Genomic DNA, 18,671 nt, shown 5'->3' on the forward strand with positions numbered 1-18,671 from the left:
TGCTGGCCCTGAGGTTAGCAACTATTAGACCACCAGCAGTCTTTCTGATATACCATGCTAGCTAGCAGTTGTTAATACGTCATTGAGCAAGATCAACTCTGAGGCCCGAGTTGCCTCTCTCAGGATTACTAGGTGGCAGATTTAGCAGAAAACGACATTTAGCCAACCTAAGCAAAACAATGTTCGGTGGGTTTTTCATTGTACTATTGTTATATCAGGGACGTTGGATATGATTTTGATGTTAGTATTATAGGATTGCTATGAGATGGGATGGACTAAATGGCACGCACCAGCAGCAATAATCTGGTATAGCACTGTAATTACAATGCTTTTTTTAGTTTATTTGAAGTGAACTTGTCACCAAAGACTCCAGCTCCATTTCAGCTTTTTTAAAAAAATTTTTTTCTTTTAAAAGTCACTCAGACTACTATTTAGGTTTGAGGGATAAGGAATCTGGGGAGGGACACATTCCTCTTATAGTTATTCTACTGTATTCATATCCTGCTGTCCTGTGAGGAAAGCCTGGCTGGCTGGAGAGGCTTCCTAGTTTATATCGTGAGATTACATGTCCCCTTTGAAGCTGAGAGACTCCAGCAATGGGAGCCCAGTGTCGCCTGTCAGCATCATTTGAGGCTCCCAACCTAACAAACACTTCTCCTCGCTTGTGTTTCCTTCTGCTTCTGTGGCTGCAGTTCTGACCATCCACAACGTTATCTTTTTTGCTCACCCAATATATATACCCAGCGCTAGATAAAAATCAACAATGCCATGATAGTGAATGCATAGGATGCCCACAATCGTGAGCAGATGAACCCCAAACGTGCAGGCTGAAGTCAGAGCTGTAATTAGAGGTTTGGAAAAGAGGATGGAAGAAAAACATCGCTTAGATGCTAGAGAAATTCTCGAAGAGCCAGGAGCATAGATGGCTGAGGTGTTCAGGAAGGGGTTCTTGGAGAAGTTAAGATTGACTGGAAGAATGGACAAGGTTGTTAGAAGCAGAGATGTGAAAGAAGTCGTCTCAGGTGAGAGCATAGAGCAAGAAAGCTCTGGACACATGTTCAGGGAACAACAGTAAGTCTTCCAGGTTACCTGGTATATACACAGGTGCCATGAAGCAGAGAGGTCTGTTGGGGAGATTGTACAGCACAGTCAGGAATCTGCCGTTTCCTTAGCAGGCCCTGGCACTCTGTCCAGGGCTTTGAGGCAGACCATGGTGTTAACTGGGCTTATCATTAAATGATGACAAGCATGTATTGAGTATTTAAATGTCTTCCAGGTGCTGTTTGAGGTTTGCAGATATGAATCCATATTAATTTCAAAACAGTTCTTTGAGACCGCTACCCGTCTCACCTGCATTGTACAGATGATGAGAGAGTAAGGTATATAGAGAGAGGAGTATGAAGTAGTAGATCCAGAAGTGGAACCCAGGCTGTCTGGAGTGTGTTTATCTTTTCCCAGGAAATTAGTGTGATGGCATTGTTTAGGATGCGTTAGGAGGTAGGCGTCTAGGTTGGAGCATTCTGGAATGTTCAGGGCACAGAGACAAGTGCTCGTTTAGGATGGTGGCAATGGTTAAAGAAAGAAGAACTCTGAATTCATGACTTGGCCACACTGGGTGGGTACGGGAAGAGGAAAAAGGAGTCCAAGAAATCTTGTAGACAGCTTGGGATGGGATGCCATGAGCCTATTTCGTGCCATTAACCAAAACAGGAAGGCAAGCAGAAGAACTGCCTCTGGTGGGAAGATCAGGCAACCCATTTTGGCCAAGTTGCTGCTAAGCAAGAGGTTGGAGTTTTGAACCCACCCAGCAGCTCCTTGGGAGAGAGACCTGAAAGAGCAGTATCAGGATTGGGTGACATGTACCTGTGAAGTTCTTATATTTGGGAGTTTCTCCCCAAAGAGAGAATGAGACTGTGAGAATGGCGTGATTTCTGGTACGAACGATGTCAGAGTCTCTCTGGTTTTTTTGCAGTAGGGAGGAGGCTGCTCAAGAGGTAGAAAAACACTGAGGGTGGGAGTAGAATGACCATGACTTCAGGTCCACTAGGGTGTGAGTACAGGACTAGGAGAGGTTGCACAGTCCCCATAAGTCCCTAGGAGGACTTGTTCACCTGGTTACATCTGCAGAAGGCATGTGGCACGAAAAACCTTGACTGGCATGAAGTGCATGTCTGTGAGGAAAAGGATGTACATATGTACACGTATACATCATCACCCACAGCCTTGCCGAGACCGATCACTGTGCAGTTATTTAGTGATGGTTTCAATGAAAGGCTGCTTTTCTTGCAAAATTATGACCTTAGAGATTATTTCTGAATCAGGAAGTAGACTCTCAAATTATTAGTCTGCAGCTTCTTTGGACACAGCTGTGTTTTGTGCAGATGTTTACTTAGCTGTAGATGGATGATAGCTCCCCAGGATTGACATGACAACCATTGGGGAAGTTGGTGGTGAAAACTTAACAAAATGGCCTCATGAGGAAAGGTTATGAAAAGTGAGTTTTCTGCTTGAATCTAGACAGAATTTACCTTGCTAGAAAGGCCTGAACAGTTTTAGGAAGAAGTGCTTGATAAGAAAACAAGCATTTCTCCTTGTGCTTTGATTTCACAGATCCGAATGAGAATCAGTATTGTCTAACAAACACCTGGGTGGGAGCAAAACAGCCCCATCAAAAGGGAGCCATTCAAAAAAGATTTATTTGTATTTTATTAAACTACAAGTATCGTAACTCTCCAGAAAGGCTAATTTTTTTGTACTACGTATTTTATTATATGCAGATGCCAGTGTATATAAAACAACCCTTGTGAAATAGAAATTCATGAAAATTCAGAGAGGTAGATGTTAAGGACTGACAAAAGAAGTTTGTAGAGTGTGGCACATGTAACTGTGAAGACAAGCTTTTGTACAAGCTTCAAATTTAGCTCTCCTTGAATAGTCACTGGTTCATGAAGAGAAGTGGCTTAGGAAACCTTTCAAAGATTCATCTTCCTACAAAAATGAACAGACTTTCTGGGGTCTAAAGGGATTTGTACTTGAAGACACTCCAGTCAGCAAGGGGTCATGTTGGGCATACTGCAGACAAAACTGTTTCAAATCTGCAGCTGCGTGGGAAACTTTCACACGGTTGAGCCCGGCCTCCAGCCCGAGCTGCTGAACCACTTTCTTCATGGCGGCGACACTGGACGACCCAGACATGGCGAGCAACAGGGCGCGGAGACGTTCGTTCCTCGGTCGTCGGCTCGGCGGGTCCAGAAAGGCTAATTTTTTTGGAATCGAATTGAGCTCTGTAATCCAAATAGAGGCATGCTGTTTTATAACTTGGCTCAAATTTTCTTGGCCCCAAAGTCAGCAAAATAAAAAAGGTTAGGTTCGTACTTGTTCATAATCTCTGTGTGCACCACCCGATAGTGAGAGTGGATGTAGGTGTTAATGGCATGGGAAGCCAGTGTGCTGTGAAGGTTCGTGTATAGCCTGAAACCTAACTCCCATGGAGACCCTGGGGTCCAGGCCTTCTTTCTCATCGTGTCTCCTTGCATTTGCAAAGGAAAAGGTTGGAAATGCTGGGAGAGCTGTTCATCGGGTCTGTGCTTGCTTCTAACTTTTAAGCAATTTCTGAAGTGACTCACGAAGAACGTCCCCACTTTAGCATGCAAGAATGTGCACCAGGTAACGAGGACTACTCAGCTAAATTGAAGACAAAATAATTTCAAACATTCAGTTTTCATTTGAATTGTATTAAAGCAGCCGAATGAGTCCAGGAATATTTGGAGGAGTGAATTATAGAAAAATAATTTCTTTACTCTGTAGCATAAGATTGAGTTAAAATGTGATTCTAGGATTCCATTGAGCGAAGTACAGAAAAGATCCTCCTACCTGCAGATATTTGAGTGAATAGAGTCAATTTGATAAGGTTGGGAAGAAACCCTTTGGGTCTTTACATTTTTATTTCAAATTTAACATGTAGCAAGTCGGTTAGCTAACGTGAAGATGTATATCATGTAAGTACACATTACGAGTTAGAACTGTGTCCCATCGAGTTGTCAATGGCTGATCCTTTAGAAATAGATTTCCAGGCTTTTCTACTTGAACCTCAAACTTTAGGTTCTTAATGTTGCTTGGCGCCAATTTCTGTCAGTTGATTCTGATGAATAGTGAGTGGCCCTGTGCACGACAGAGTGAAACAAGCACTGCCTACACCTGTGCATTCCTCAACGTCGTTCTTACGGGGAGGCTTGAGGTTGGCAACGGAACAATGAACTGGATGTGTCACCCAGACACTCACACGCACATACCAAAGGGCTTCAGCAGTGTGTGGGGAAATCCGTCATCTTGAAATGCCACCTTTTTCCACAACGTGTTTTTGAAGTGCCGTGGTAGGCGATCTTTAACAGAGGGCTGCGGGAGGCCCCTGAGGGGTGTCCATGGTGTGCTCTTGGGGGTCAGACCCGTTGAGCGTGCCCCGGACAGAGGCCTGGGGATGCCAGGCAAACTCCGCGGAGCGCTCTTCTCACCTTGTCACACCGGCTTCGCCACGAATCCAAGTGAACTCATCAATCAGCAGTCAGATTTTTTTTTTGGTGGGGGGCGGGCTGGTTAAGTTATGCTTTGATATCTTAGCTCCTGTCGTAACGTATAACGTGCACATCGATTCGGAAGAGGAGAGTTGGCTGACTGCAGAGACCACTTTTACCCTGGCAATCATTCTGTAGTTCACACACAGTTCAGGGACTGCTTGCAGGGCTTGGCACCCATTCTCTAACGAATCCTCAGGACAAACCCAGGACTAGGTGCCATCACTGTGGAAGCTGGACACCTGAGGAAACTGCACCCCAGGCAGGGCAGTCGTTTCCTGGGGTCACTGAGCCAGGGAGTGGCCGAGGTGGGCTTGCACCCCCCGGCAGGCTGCCTGGAGTCCTTGTTCTTCACCGGGAGGCTCCGAGCAGGGCCTCTTGCGCTGAGCCGGAGGCCTGTGCGAAGGAAGGGGAAAGGGAAGTTTTGCAAGCCTCAGGGTAGGTTTGGGTCTCTACCGTCATTCACTGCCATTGAGTTGATGCTGACTCATCTTGACCTTGACAGGCTCCCCTTTGGTTTCTGAGACTGGAACTCTTTTAGGAAGTAGAAAGCTCTGTTTTTCTCCCATTCTCTAACTTAGGTGGTGAGAATGTTGGCCAGTCATGTGCCTTGGGCGGACCGCTTACAGATTTTAATTCTTGGGAATTTGCATTAGTAATAAACAAAATTTTTTTTGTCTTCTCCACAGCTTCCCATTTTGTGTCATTTTGCTTTTTTTCTTATCAAGAGGAAAAATAAAATTAATCAACTTCATTATCATTGAATATTCGTGGACAGATGTAAACAAAGGAAGCCTGTTTTTATAAGCCCAGGAAAAGCGCCTCTTGATGCAGGCTGTCTGGGAAGGTACCGGCAGCTGAGCTGTTCTAACTTAAGGCAAAATGAGGGCTGCACAGGGTTCGCTCGAGAACTCAGAGAACACTTTCTCTCTTAAAAGATGGCTCGTTTAGACTCCTGTCCTCTTTTCTCATTCTTCTGTCCGAACCTTGCACTTTTTCTCATCATCTGCTTTCAACCAAAAGCACTTTATATGTGCATTTGTGTACATGTATTGTAACATGTACCACCAACATTCCTGTGTCTTGTACATGACGAGAACATAGAAATGCTCGCCAGTTTTCAGTTCTGCGACCCACTAGAGCAGTGGTTCTCAACCTTTCTAATGTGTGACCCTTTCATACAGCTCCTCATGTTGTGGTGACCCCCCCCAACTGTAAAATTATTTTCGTTCCTACTTCATCACTGTGATTTCGCTACTGTTATGAATTGGGCAACCCCGTTGTTTAAGCCTCAAAGGGGTCTCGACCCCCAGGTTGAGAGCTGCGGCACCAGAGTCAAATCTTACTTCCTATTAGGCATTCAAAGTGGATAGTTTGCTTCTAATTTCCACAATGATCAATTGTTGTTCAGTACTTTGTTTGCTGTGTTAATGCTGGTTAATACTCCAAACATAACCCTGGTGCTAAGGGGAATTTCCTTCATAGGGCTGGTTTGAGTCAGGCAGTGAGCGAGAGGGCCCTGTGGCTGCAGGAGAAGAGGAGGAACTGTCTGCCATCCAAGTTCTTTCTGAGCCAGATCACCACAGGGCAGCCTTGTTGTTTTGTTTGAAGCAGATTCCTGAGACATCAGATGTTCGCATTTGTAAGTTCATAAACACATTCCAAAGCCAGAAATAAACGACTTTCACGTTAGCCTCAGCCTAGCATCACTTTGCATTTTGGAAAGAGAAGAAGACAGGAAATAAAGCATTGGCACATTTTTTGTGGAGTGAAAGCATGACTTAAAAACACGTGGTTGAAAAGTGCCGGAGAGGAAACTGGCATCTGGATCAGTGCTTCTCCACCTGGGGCTCACAGCTCCTTCGGGGGTCGAAGGACCCTTCACAGGGGTCGCCTAAGACAACTGGAAAACAAATATGTCACAATTACATATGATTTTGTGGTTAATCGCTATAATTTAATTCTGCTTAATTTTGTTCACTTTGTAACAATGAAAATACATCCTGCACATCAGATATTTACATGACGATTCCTAACAGTAGCAAAATGACAGTTATGAGGTAACAACAAAAATAGCTTTATGGTTGGGGGTCATCACTGCATGAGGAACTGTCTGAAAGGGGTGCGGCATTAGGAAGGTGGAGACCCGCTGCTCTAGATGAATTCTCAGTGCAGAGCACCTGTTGCTGATCATGTTTTGAGGACACAGAAGGGCAGAAAGAGTAAAGGAAGAGGAACTACACAATGCAAGACAACATATAACACAAGAGGCCGTGGATTTCATATGGTTGTAGTCCCAGAGAGGGAGGGAGGGTTGCTGCCCAGGCCACTGAAGACTGTCTACAGGTGTGCTTGCACTCACTTCTGAAGCATGTGCAAGAGCCCGAGGAACAGAGTATATCTCAGGATCGCTGAGACGGTGAGTAATACCTGGTTTGGCTCAGCATTGCATCCTTAAGTCTAGCACAATGCTTGGCAAAGAGTTGGTGCTTGAGAATTGTAGTTGAATGAATGGGTGAATGAATGGATAGGTGAGTGAACAAAGCAGGGAGAGGAGAATTCAGGCAGAGGCATAAGACCAGGCACAAGATGGGTTTGAGAGTCGCAGGATTCCATTAGGTGAAATACAAGACTTAAATAGGGAGTGTCCCAGGTGAGGATGGACAAGATTGTGGCAAGCCCTGTGGACGTCAAGGCAGTACTAGAAGCGTTCGAATAGTGGGGAGAGACTGACCCTGGAAAAGTACGCTGCCAGCTGGGGGTAAGCTCAGTTAGGTTGTGGCAAGAATACAGGAGAGAGGTAACCAAGGCTTGGAGCTGCTGGGTGAAAGGTGGTACTACGTCAAAGGCTGGAGGTGCTGTGCAAGTAAGGCCTGCAGTCTGCTTTAGAGAAACCAGCCATTGTTCTACGCCGCCACAGGTGGAGTTTCCACAAGTCCAAGTGAGCTGGACGATGACCCGGTCGATGGCTCACCGGAGCGTGGATTAGGGTTGCCGCAGTGGGGACAGAAAGGAAGGGAGAGGCCGATGAGGGCCAGGTAAGGAGCAGTGGTCAAGTGGTGCAGTGGTCACGTACTCAGCTGCTCCCGCAATGTCTGTGGTTCAACCCACCAGTCCCGGTAGCCCTGTGGAAACCCTGTCCTGTGGAGCTGGCATGCCGCGGAATCTACTTCACTGCACACAACAACAGATTTAAGGGCACGGGGGAGGGGCCTGAGGGATTGAAGGTGACTCACTTCAGGGTTTCTGACAAGGAGAAGTTGATACTGTTAAGTGGTACCGTTTGTTTTGGGGTGGAAGAAATCAAAAAGAGGTCATCATTTGTGCTCATTAGCCCAGAGACAGTAAAGTTGAATATTTATTTGTCTAAACTCTGCGCAGACCTGATTCTCCCCAGGCCCTCTCTGGCTTTGTGATTTGAGTTGGGTTTTCTACACTGAAATGTGTCATTCATTGTTTGCTTTTAATTTTCTTTCCAAGCTTTAGTTTCAATTTACTTCAACAACATGTTGGTTTAGTAAATCAACTAAATAGTTCCAGGCCTACCAAGGAATTTTTTTTGTTGCTGAATAAGAACCAGCAAGAATATTTTCTGTTTCTTTAAAGTACATAGTATTCCCAGTCCTTAACAAATTAAGGGCCACCTGATAAATGGTCACAATTTTTTGTGAGAGACTGTGAATTCCTTCATGAGAAACCATTAGTGGGAACTGTGGTTTCTGAATAAAATGAGTCCGCTGGAGACTTCTCTTAATTGTAAATTAATAGCTTGGTTTTCAACATGTTCACCTCCTGTTGATGGATTTACCAGTTTGGACTGGTTCCTTTACTTGTAAATTTTTGTCTGCTTTTGAGAACCAGGTGATTTAGTTGTGCGCACCATCAGCTCTTGTCTGGGAAGGGCAACAGCGGTGGTGAGACAGCTCCTATTTCAAGATAAACTTCTCAGAATTGAAAAATTGCATCTTGAAAGAGCAGAAGTTTAAAATTTAAATAATTTAAGGAAACCTTTTAACCGAATCTACATTCCTACCTTTTAAAAGAATTTATGATCATGATTTACTTTGTCTCTAGTGCCCATTCTGAATACATTGGTTGGACAGTTCCGCTGCAGTTTCGGAGCCTGTAGTAGCTGGAGCCAGGCTTTGCTCACACTGTAGCTAGATGTACGTGGCTGCTCCTGTCACTCTTTGCACCCGTCAGCCACTCGCAGGAGAACGATGTGGTAGTTGACCTCCATAAAGACTGCAGCTTTGGGAACCCGGTAGGGCTTTTCTGCTCTGCCCCGCGTGTGTGCCGTGAGTCAGAATTGACTCCAAGGCAGTGGTTAGCTTTAGGTGGAGAAGCTCATAAGAGGGGCTGTAATTTGTTAAAACTCTAAGCCAGAGTTGAGTGGGCTCCTAAGAAAGTGAGGGGGCCCTAGTGGGGCAGTGCAGTCAAGGGCTGAGCTGATAACCTAAAAGTGGGCCATTGAACCACTTGCTGCTCTGGGGAGGAAGGAAGCAACCGTCTATTTTGGAAAAGATTTATTGCCATGAAAACCCTTCGGGACTGGTCCAGTCTCCCAGTTCGGGTCTCCGTGAGTTGGAACTGATTGGGCAGCAATGGGTTTTCCTGGCCATCATCTACATGGAGTCAATTTTCCAGGTCTTTTATTCTGTAGAGCTGCAGGTGGGGCTGACTGTCATGTTAGTCACTGTTCACAAAGCTCCAGACTCCCGCTCTGAGATCACATGGAGACAGTGATACACTGTGAGGTTACAGACCCAGTGTGAGGGCTGCTAGTAGCTCGGGTTTGCAGGCAGCTCTGACAGCTCTCATTTTAATTCTCAGAGCTTACGAAGGCAATGTGGCCATGGCTGCTGAGTCTAGAATAATGATTTCCTGCTTTAGGGCCTCAGCTGCTTTATGAAATGTGAGGGTTAATTTTTTATGTACAGTGAGGGTTAGTCTTTTATGGACAGGGGATCAGCCTCATTGTTTTCTGCCAAAGTCCTGTGTGCACTTTTTGCACACCCCTCTTACCTTTAAGATTTGCCATTGGACAATGGAGTTGGTTTGCACATTCGAGAATGTTTCTATGGGAGTGAATTTCATGTGTGTCGTATGACTATTTTCTTACCTGCATGGTTGCTGCTGAAAAAAATCTGAGCTTGTTTGACTTGCTGCCCCTTGGATGTGACTGTTCTTTTCCTCTGGTGGTCTTAGAATGCTTTCCTTGTCTTTGATGGTAGGGAGTTGGACGGCACCATGTTGTACACTTTCCCTTTTGGAGTTCTTCCTCTTTAGGGTTCTCTCCCCTTCCTGGATAGTTATCGGTTTATCTTTTACCAAGTGAGGACTTTGTTCTTCTGGAGTTCTCACACTGTCCTCTCTGTGGATTGTGTTGTTGCTTGTTTCTTCCTCTTCTGGAACCCCTATAAACCGTCGCTTGTTCCCCTTGGTTGTGCCCCGCCTTGTTCTCCGGCTTTCTTCTGTCTCCTTTGCAGTCACTTACTTGCTCTCTCTTCTTAGATCGGAGTTTAAAGGCTTGTGTTCAGGCTCACTAGTTCAGGTTTCGACCTCTTAAATTCTGGTTCTCTGTTCTTGTACAGAATTGTGTAATTTGTTACAGTGCTTTGGCTCTGCTTGCTTGGGTTTTTCTTGTCAGGCTTGTAGGGAGTATCCAGCCCTTCTTCCAGCCTTTCCTCCCAGGCTCTCACGTCACCTGTTGCGTGTGTGCAGGTATTCTCTGGAACCCTTTCTGGTGACCCTGGAGGCTGCTCAGTTTCAGCCGTTGCCTTTAGGTCTGCGTGTTCACTCATTTGTGTCTGTTTCTCGTGGAGGTTGTGTGTATGCCGATCTTCCCTGTTGTTTCCGTCACATCGTGGTGTAACTGGTAGGGGTGCCAGGGAGGTGGCGTTGGAGGGTAGTTAACTGTTGGGTGGTGTAGTGGGGGAACGGCAGACATTTCAGAGCAAGTATTGGGGAAGAGCGGTAGAATAGGGCTAGAGGAGAAGCCAGGAAATGGAAGGAAAAATTGGAGGAAGAAGAAGCAAAAGGATGAGGTAGTGCTTAGTTGGTGGATTATGAAAATTTACGAAGAGGAAAACGTGCTTTATCACAGGGATAAAAGAAAGGGGGTAATCCTGATTGAAAAAGAGTCGCAAGAATAGTACAAGCTCTTGTTTATAAGGAGAAGAGAAAGAAGAGGATTGGGGAGAGAATAAATAAATAAACAACCTAGAAAAGAATTAGTTAGTGTTTGTTTGGGCTCTAAGCTCCGCCCAGGAGCTGATGTGGAGAGAACAGTGCGGGAGCCCCGGTGGATTCAGGGCCTGTGTGGAAACACAAGGGCAAGGGTCAGTTGATGTGGGAGTGAATTTTAATTTGTCCAGGGCATTCCTGAAGAAGCCCAATGTTTTCATTAATAAGGGTTTCTTGTTGCCACTCTGACTTAAAGACAAATGACAGACCAGATGGTATCAAGGGACCTTCCCACATCCTGCTTTGTAATCAATTCTGTGACTTCTCTCTTGGCAGTTGATTAACGGAAAAGCATTGTCCAACCTCATATTTTATTGTGATCTATACAGTTTTCATTGGTTAATTTTGGAAGCGAGTTGCCAGGTCTTTCTTCTTAGTCTATCGTATACGGAAACCTGACCACCCGGATGACCCTGCGAGTATTTAAGATTTTGGTGACCTAGCCGCCAGCATTGTAGCAACCCACTAGCCACTGCAGTATCACAAACTGCATGTGGATGGTGGAGAAGGAACTTTGGAAACAGTCTAATGTAGAAGACGAGGGCTTCCAGAGAGGCTGACCAGCCCAAGGTGACTGACTTGCACTTAATAATGCGAGTTTCATTCTAATGACTGACCCGTGATGTCCCACTGTTCACAAACAGGAGGGCAGATTAGATGAATGAACAAATTGGAACGAGATGCTGCTACCTCCCGACTGCCGTGGGCGTGGTCTGGAGCGGGGACATTGGTTGGATGCATAATCTCTCTCGCGCTGGGAAGTCTGCATGTGACTGTGGCAGTGCTGTATTTCGTCAAACCCCGGACCTTGTCATTGTGTCCTAAACTTAGCTGACCAGTGTTTGCTGAGCAATTTGGAGCCTTTTGAAATGGGATCACTGAACCATGTACAATTCAACCATGTGCAGAAACTTAATCATCCGACATTAGGCGCTGGGACACTAAGTCCTGTTTTAGTGATAGGGAAAATATAAGGCCGTGTGTAGCACAGGGAATGTGCTGATGAACCAAACATTCATGGTCAGGTCCACCTAATGTCCAGACGCACGGTGCTGGAGGCTTCTTGGGGGCTCGGGAACGGCAGTGGTCAGTGAACTGGCTAGCCAGAACATGTCAGCTAGGCTGGTGCAAAGTTAAAGCATTTCTGATAATTTTGTAGAATTTTCTTAAAACCTATTTAAAAAGCCACCACTTTTTCCCCCTTTGTATTGTTAGTATTCTTGATTAATATCCCAACCTATAGAACCGTGTTCAGAGCAGGCGATCATAAATTCTGTTGCGGTGGACATTTATTTTTATTCAGTTTCTTCTCAAGGTGAAGATAGCGCTTTATAAATGTCCGAGAGAAGTAAAGTAGCTTTCTGTTCACCCTTTACAAGTAAAAAGGTGGGTCGTTCCACTACTGACACTTATATCTTAGCAGTGGGTCTTAAACAAGAAAATAAAGTCTGTCGAATGACTAACCCTTAGAATCTAAGCTTGTCTTTGTGCCGAGGAGTTGAACATTTTCACAAGAAGCCTTTGCTATGTAGCATAAAGCACAGCAGTGCTTTACGCAGCGATTCCTCTGGGAATGGACTCACTTTAATGAGTCTATGAGAAAAACAGAAGGCACAATCACGATAACTTCATAAACTACATAAATCTTGTGAGAAGCACTGTGTGTGCTGGGCATGACAAAAGGCTCTAGGTCCAGCTTCTTGTGGGTGGTGGGGGTCTTGGTAAATGTGCGCTCCGGGTTCCTCTTTGCCCCATCTTGATCCCCTGGTCCCATCCCCTGGTCACTTGGCAAGATAAGCTACAGTCCTTTCCATTTCATTTCGTTCCAAACTGGGAGGAGTATGATAGTAGCTGTTTACATGTATCGCATGAAAGACAGGGCGACTGATCGTCACTTAATAATGCATGAGTTTCCTTCTAGCGATTGGCTCATCGGCTCTCAATGCCACTAGAGGACAGGGGTGATCCATTCACGGGGTTAGCTTTGAAGAGGGAAGCCTCAGGGAATCCTGGGATACAGTGGCCACCCTTTTTCCCAGGGAGCCCTCACAAGGAGGGAGTGCGGCCCTTGCTGGGAGGCCTCTTTCTCAGGATTGCGAGCCTCGTGAAGACTCTGTCCAGGGCCGCTGATCACTTCGGCTGAGAGCCACTCAGCGCTCAGGCTGCTTCAGAGTCCACCCCAAGGACTGTCCCTGCCTCCCTCTCTCCCGCTCGCCTCTGGGCCCGTGTTGATGGCTTCCCAGTCTCCTCTTTGCCCTGAGCCCAGCGCTTTCATCCTCCTGCCTGTGTTGCAGAGGACAGACTTTATACTTTCTAACACCTTTGATTGGTTCTTGTTGATATAGTAACACTACTTTTGTATTTCAGTATTTCACTCTATCTCAGCGGTTCTCCACCTGTGGGTCACGACCTCTTTGGGGGCCAAAGGACCCTTTCACAGAAGTCACCCGCTTCACAACAGTAGCAAAATTACACTTATGAAATAGCAATGAAAATAATGCTATGGTTGGGGGTTCACCACAACATGAGGAACTGTATTAAAGGGTCACGCATTAGGAAGGTTGAGACCCACTGCTCTAGCTAATGGTGTGAGTTCCTCTGGGGGGGAGATGCTTGCCAAGAAGCAGGTTGCTAGGATATGTCTTCTTTATTTGTGGATCTTATGACACCAGGCTTGTGGCAGCTCAGAACAGTGCTAGCAGATAGGACTCATTTTTTCAATGATTCTGAAAATGTTAGAAATAAATTTATCTACTTAGAAAACTATATCTATATAAATGTTCTTGGAAATATAAGCATTTAAAGGAAACAATGTCGAAAGTGACCGTGAGACAGTTTCTGACTGTATTTGCCTGTAACATTGATTGCTGTCTTCAAATTGCCTGTTCCACGTTGCTCTTGATGGTGTGAAGTTTTTTCTTTTTGTACTTTTTATTGTGGGTTACAGAGCACATTAACTTAGTTTCTCATCCAACAATTTGTACATTTTGTTTTCGTAGGCTTCCTTCTAAGTTGAAAGAATGCCTGATAGCCACAATCTCAGAGGTTCAAACCATCAGTTTCTCTCAGTCCAGTAAACTTGATCTTTTTTTGTGATTTTGAATTTTAGTCTACATTTCTGCCCCCTACTCTGCTCAGGACCGTCTGTCGTGTTCCTGAATTTGGTGGTTGGTAGCCTGGCACCATCTAGTTCTTCTGGTCTCAGGGTAGTGGAAGCTGTGGTGTGTGAAAATTTCAACCGAACTTCTCAGTGGGAATCAAAGCCCATCCACCCCTCCAGTTGTGGCATATGAAAACTAGCCCATTGAGTTTCAGAATATTGTAGACCGTGAGGGTTAAACTTAACCCTGGGTTAAGTTTACTTGCTTTTCTTCCATCCTTAATCTGGCGGCTGTGTCCAAGAGGCATGCAGAAAAACCCTCTCTCATTGACAATGACTTGTCTTAGTGAGTGAAGAAGGGTGGAGCCTACTATTTTTCCATCACCTCTTGTTTTAGATCTTATACCAGTTTTACAAAATGTGCTTCTCATTAAGAGAAGTGGGTGAGAATTGCGTGGGGGCTAATCTCATGGTTAGGGAGCCCTGGTGATGGATGCTCTGCGTTAAGTATTGGACTGCTGACTATAAGTCCATGGTTCAAACCCACAAGCTCTCTGTGAGAGAAAGATGAGGTGGTCTGTGCCTGCAAAGAGTAGTCCTGGAAACCGTGTAGAGTGTTGCTGTGAGTCGGTATTGACCTGATGGGCAGTGGGTTAGTAGCACGTTCAACAATTAGCCAAGCTTTCAGAGATGCAAGTCCACTGTGAGGTGCCTTAGAAGAAACTTGTGGAGATCTATTTCTGAAAAGTCAGCCATTGAAAACGCCATGGACCCAGGGGGATGGACAACAGAAAAGTGTGTGAAGGGAGACATCGGACAGTGTAAGACACAAAAAAATAATAATAATTTATAAATTATCAAGGATTCAGGAGGGAGGCCGGGTGGGGGAGGGAGGGGAAAAGTGAAAAGCTGATACCAAGGGCTCAAGTAGAAAGAAAATGTTTTGAGAATGATGATGGCAACAAATGTACAAATGTGCTTGACACGATGGATGGATGTGTGGATTGTGATGAGTCGCCAATAAAATGATTTTAAAAGAAGAACACTCCATGCGGTATAGTTCTATTCTGAATGGGAATGCCCTGAGTTGGAGTCCACTCAGTAACTGGCTTTACTGGTCAGTCTCAATGTTGGGTGAGATAGTGGACCCTACGGAGGAAGGACATTGCTTCTAAAAGATTTTATGGATAACCTCACTCAGTGCTCAAAAGTATCTTTAGTGTTTTATAGTTACGTCTGTTCATACCAAGGCACCTTCGTGGTGCCATGGGTTAAGCATTGGAATGCTAACCACAAGGTCAGCGGTTCAACCCCACCAGCCTCTCGGGGACAAGACGTGGCTTTCTCTTCCCATAAAGGTCGGCAGGCTTGGAAACCTCCGGAGAAGTGCTGCTGCCCCTATTGAGTTGCCTTGAGTCCGGATGTACTTGACAATAGTGGGTTTGGCTTGGAAACCTCCGGAGAAGTGCTGCTGCCCCTATTGAGTTGCCTTGAGTCCGGATGTACTTGACAATAGTGGGTTTGGTTTGTTTATACAATTTTTTATCCTGATGCACATTGTCCCAAGTGCAGAACATTTTCTGCACTGATGAAATTGTCTGTGTTTATGTTGCCCCATTTGGCAGCCACTGGCCACATGTGGCTTTTGAACACTTGAAACGTGGCTGAATTTACAATTCATTTAATTCAAGTGCAAATTGGTGGTTAGTATGTTAGATAGTGTAGATAGATTTAGGATAGGGGCTGTAATGGATCTACTTTTGCTTCCTAGTCCCAAAGGTTGTGTGGTACCTTGCATACTGTGGGCATACACTGAATATGCAGGCTTCTATTAAAGGAGGGAACTTAGATTCTGTTATTGAAAAGGTTTGACAAACAGAAAGGGTCCTGAGCAAAATAGGCTTTTGGAGATCTCAGGTGGAGAGACTGACTGAAGGCTGCACATTGGTTTTCAGTGATGGATATTTGAAAAGATGTATGTGTATATCCCTTAGGAGTGTTGAAATGGATCTGAACGTGACTAACTATGTCAGGCTCCGTAAAAAGTGTTTTATTGGCATAGACTTCAAATATACCATTTAATCGTTCGGTCATATTAAGTTGCGCAGAGTCACCCTCACCACATCAGGCTCATTTTTAAGCTTAATGGCAAACCGAGTTGAGGGCACTGCTTCAACAGGACCAGTAGGCACTCCATGCTGCGTTGAAATCCATGATTTACGCACAGACTTGTTTGATACACAAGTCCAGCCTCAGCGCTGAAGCGCCTAGTTTTCTGAGTTCACGCCCGGAGTTGAGCCTTTTAAAAGGTGACGCATTTCCTGTCTTGTCGGAGGCTGCCAGGTTATTTTCCTGTTGTTTGGTGAAGTAGGTGCACTTGTTGGCCACATTGCTTCCAAAAATATATGTGTCTAAACCGACCTGGTAGTTAGAAACCCTATAGCTTTGAGTTTGAAGCTGAAGTTGACCTGAAATGTTTCATATGAAACAGCAATTAGGTGGTCTTGTGCTTCCCAAATTTAGTTCAAAATGTGTTTACAAAGCCAAAATAGCCATAACTAGAAATCCTAGATTTGTCTCTGAGTTTTCAAAGTGTCAGTATTTATGTTCAAGAACCAAAAAGCGAAGTGTGTTAGTCAAGAGTATTAGTGTTTCCAATAAGCCAGGAACAAAAATGTCCTTGTGCGGGAACCACGGCTGCCTTGGTCAATGCTGCTTGATTATTCCTACTTATGCTCTGGGTTCATTCTGTTTCTTTTGAGAGGGTTCTTGCCGACTGCCGAGTCTGCTTTTAGACTCATCACGAGGCAGGTTATATAGGCACAGCCCATGTTTGAGTCATGAATATTTTGTTTATGTTTCTACCACACTTGGAAGATGCCTTTGATATCACATTTTTACAGGTTTCCTTTTTTTGGGAGCTTGTTTCCCCCACAAAGCTTATTTACAGGGACATCTAATTATGGTACAACCAAGAATATAAGTTCTAAAATATCAGCAAATTGCCCACTGTAGTTAATAAAATATCCAAGGTTTGTATTTTTGCTTATCTGAAACATGTGGCTGATGGAAGGTTTGATGGCATATTGATGAAGAATAGTCATTTGGTTGGCAGAAAACAATTAGAGCAAATGATTTCCTTAAATTTGTTTTTTGGGAGATACTTTTTTTTGAGTCAATATTTAGTAAAATTTTCATTCAAATTCAGAACATTGGTGAGCACACTGTTCACACTGAAAATCCACTTGTTGAAACTTTGTGTTATGGGCAGGACATTCTTCTAAGGCTAGCATACAGGACGGATGATACAGGCCTTGGCTGATTTTTTTTGTAGTTGGGCATGTAGAATTTACACTTAAAAAGATAATTCATGCTCTGTAGTGGTATGTATTGTAGGCCAATGGTGTGGCTCAGATGGCAAGTTTTGGGAACTTTGAGAAAAGCTAGTGTTCACCAACGGGCGTTGAAAGACTTCCTGAGGATGGTAGGTGGTGAACTGTCTTTAGACTGGATCCTGGGGAAGCTAGAGTGTTGCAGAAAGAGTATCATCAAATCCGGCAAGGCTTGAGTTAAGAGTCTGCCTGGAGTGTTTGGAAATAAGGAATAGGCATGTTTGTCATGAAGCGTCCAGGTGGGGATGATCAGGAAAGGAGGTCGTTTAGAAGCCAGGCACAGGCAGTGACTGTAAATGCCACGCAGTACTGCAGGAGATGAGATCTGTTTGGGCTCTGATCGCTGGATCAGATGGTAAGCTACTCTGAAGGGATCGACCCATTGAAGACTTTGAATAGTGTGTGGGAGGAATTAGCGAGAAGTGAGTTTTTTAGGCAGATGAATCACTATAGTAGTTTACAAGATGATTGGGGAGGAGAAGGAGAATAATAACAGGTATCAAATGAAAAAGATCCAGACCAGCGGTTCTCAACTTGTGGGTCGTGACCCCTCGAACAACCTTTTCACAGGGTCGCCCAACTCGTAACAGTAGCAGAATTACAGTGATGAAGAAGCAATGAAAATAATTTTATGGCTGGGGAGTGACCACAACATGAGGAACTGTATTAAAGGGTCGCAGCACTAGGGAGGTTGAGAACCACTGACTTTTAAGTAGGAACAGAAAAGCGAAGAATGAAACGGACCTATTTGTTTCTGAAGGATTTAAATTAGTAATATGGATTTATTTATGAAGAGCGAAGACTGTAGTTTCATGCCTGTATGACAGAAGCACACAGTCTGCAGGGTTGATGAAGGAAAGATAGGTTGAGTTTGAGAGTTCCAGATGATGGAAGGAAATGTAGCTGTTGAAGATGGAAACGACTTGGGATCAAGGTTTACGCAGCATCTCCTTTCTATGGGGTTGTCAGTTACATTTCTGATAATAGGTCAGAGGGAAACCATGACCTGATTGCTGTATCCTTGAGCTGTCAGAGGGTAGAGGGAGAGGGAGAAGAGCCAGGTGTCGTATGCAGAAGGTTCAAAGACCATGAGTTGGAACACACAAATGTTAAGCCCATGTTAGTTCTTCAGCCACTTGCTTTCCCAACCCTTTTCCGAATGTTTAAGCAGGAAATAACAGGAGACAAAAATCCAACACTGCCCTACCAGCTCTTGGTTAAGAGACGGCTCATAACAACTGGAGAAGTGCTGGGTCGGGTGAAACTATTAGTTATTTGACCCCCATTGACCAGATCAGTTATATAACAACGACCCTCATTAATGAAGCCGACTGAAAAAATGGCTTGCAAATGTAGCAATAT

The 18,671-nt window shown here is 44.7% G+C and overlaps 1 protein-coding gene, 1 non-coding gene and 1 pseudogene across 4 annotated transcripts in view; 2 read left to right on the forward strand and 1 right to left on the reverse strand.

Annotated features, from left to right (window-relative positions):
* The window catches only part of CDC14A (cell division cycle 14A), a 174,705-nt gene that overhangs the window by 6,411 nt on the left and 149,623 nt on the right, over positions 1-18,671 (forward strand). The gene's annotated exons all lie outside the window — the stretch shown is intronic.
* Positions 2,928-3,231, reverse strand: LOC142457530 (guanine nucleotide-binding protein G(I)/G(S)/G(O) subunit gamma-5 pseudogene; annotated as a pseudogene).
* Positions 12,100-12,228, forward strand: LOC142437812 (small Cajal body-specific RNA 24). The gene has a single exon (XR_012782328.1).

This window comes from Tenrec ecaudatus, chromosome 1 (assembly GCF_050624435.1).
Source record: "Tenrec ecaudatus isolate mTenEca1 chromosome 1, mTenEca1.hap1, whole genome shotgun sequence".
NCBI lineage: Eukaryota > Metazoa > Chordata > Mammalia > Afrosoricida > Tenrecidae > Tenrec > Tenrec ecaudatus.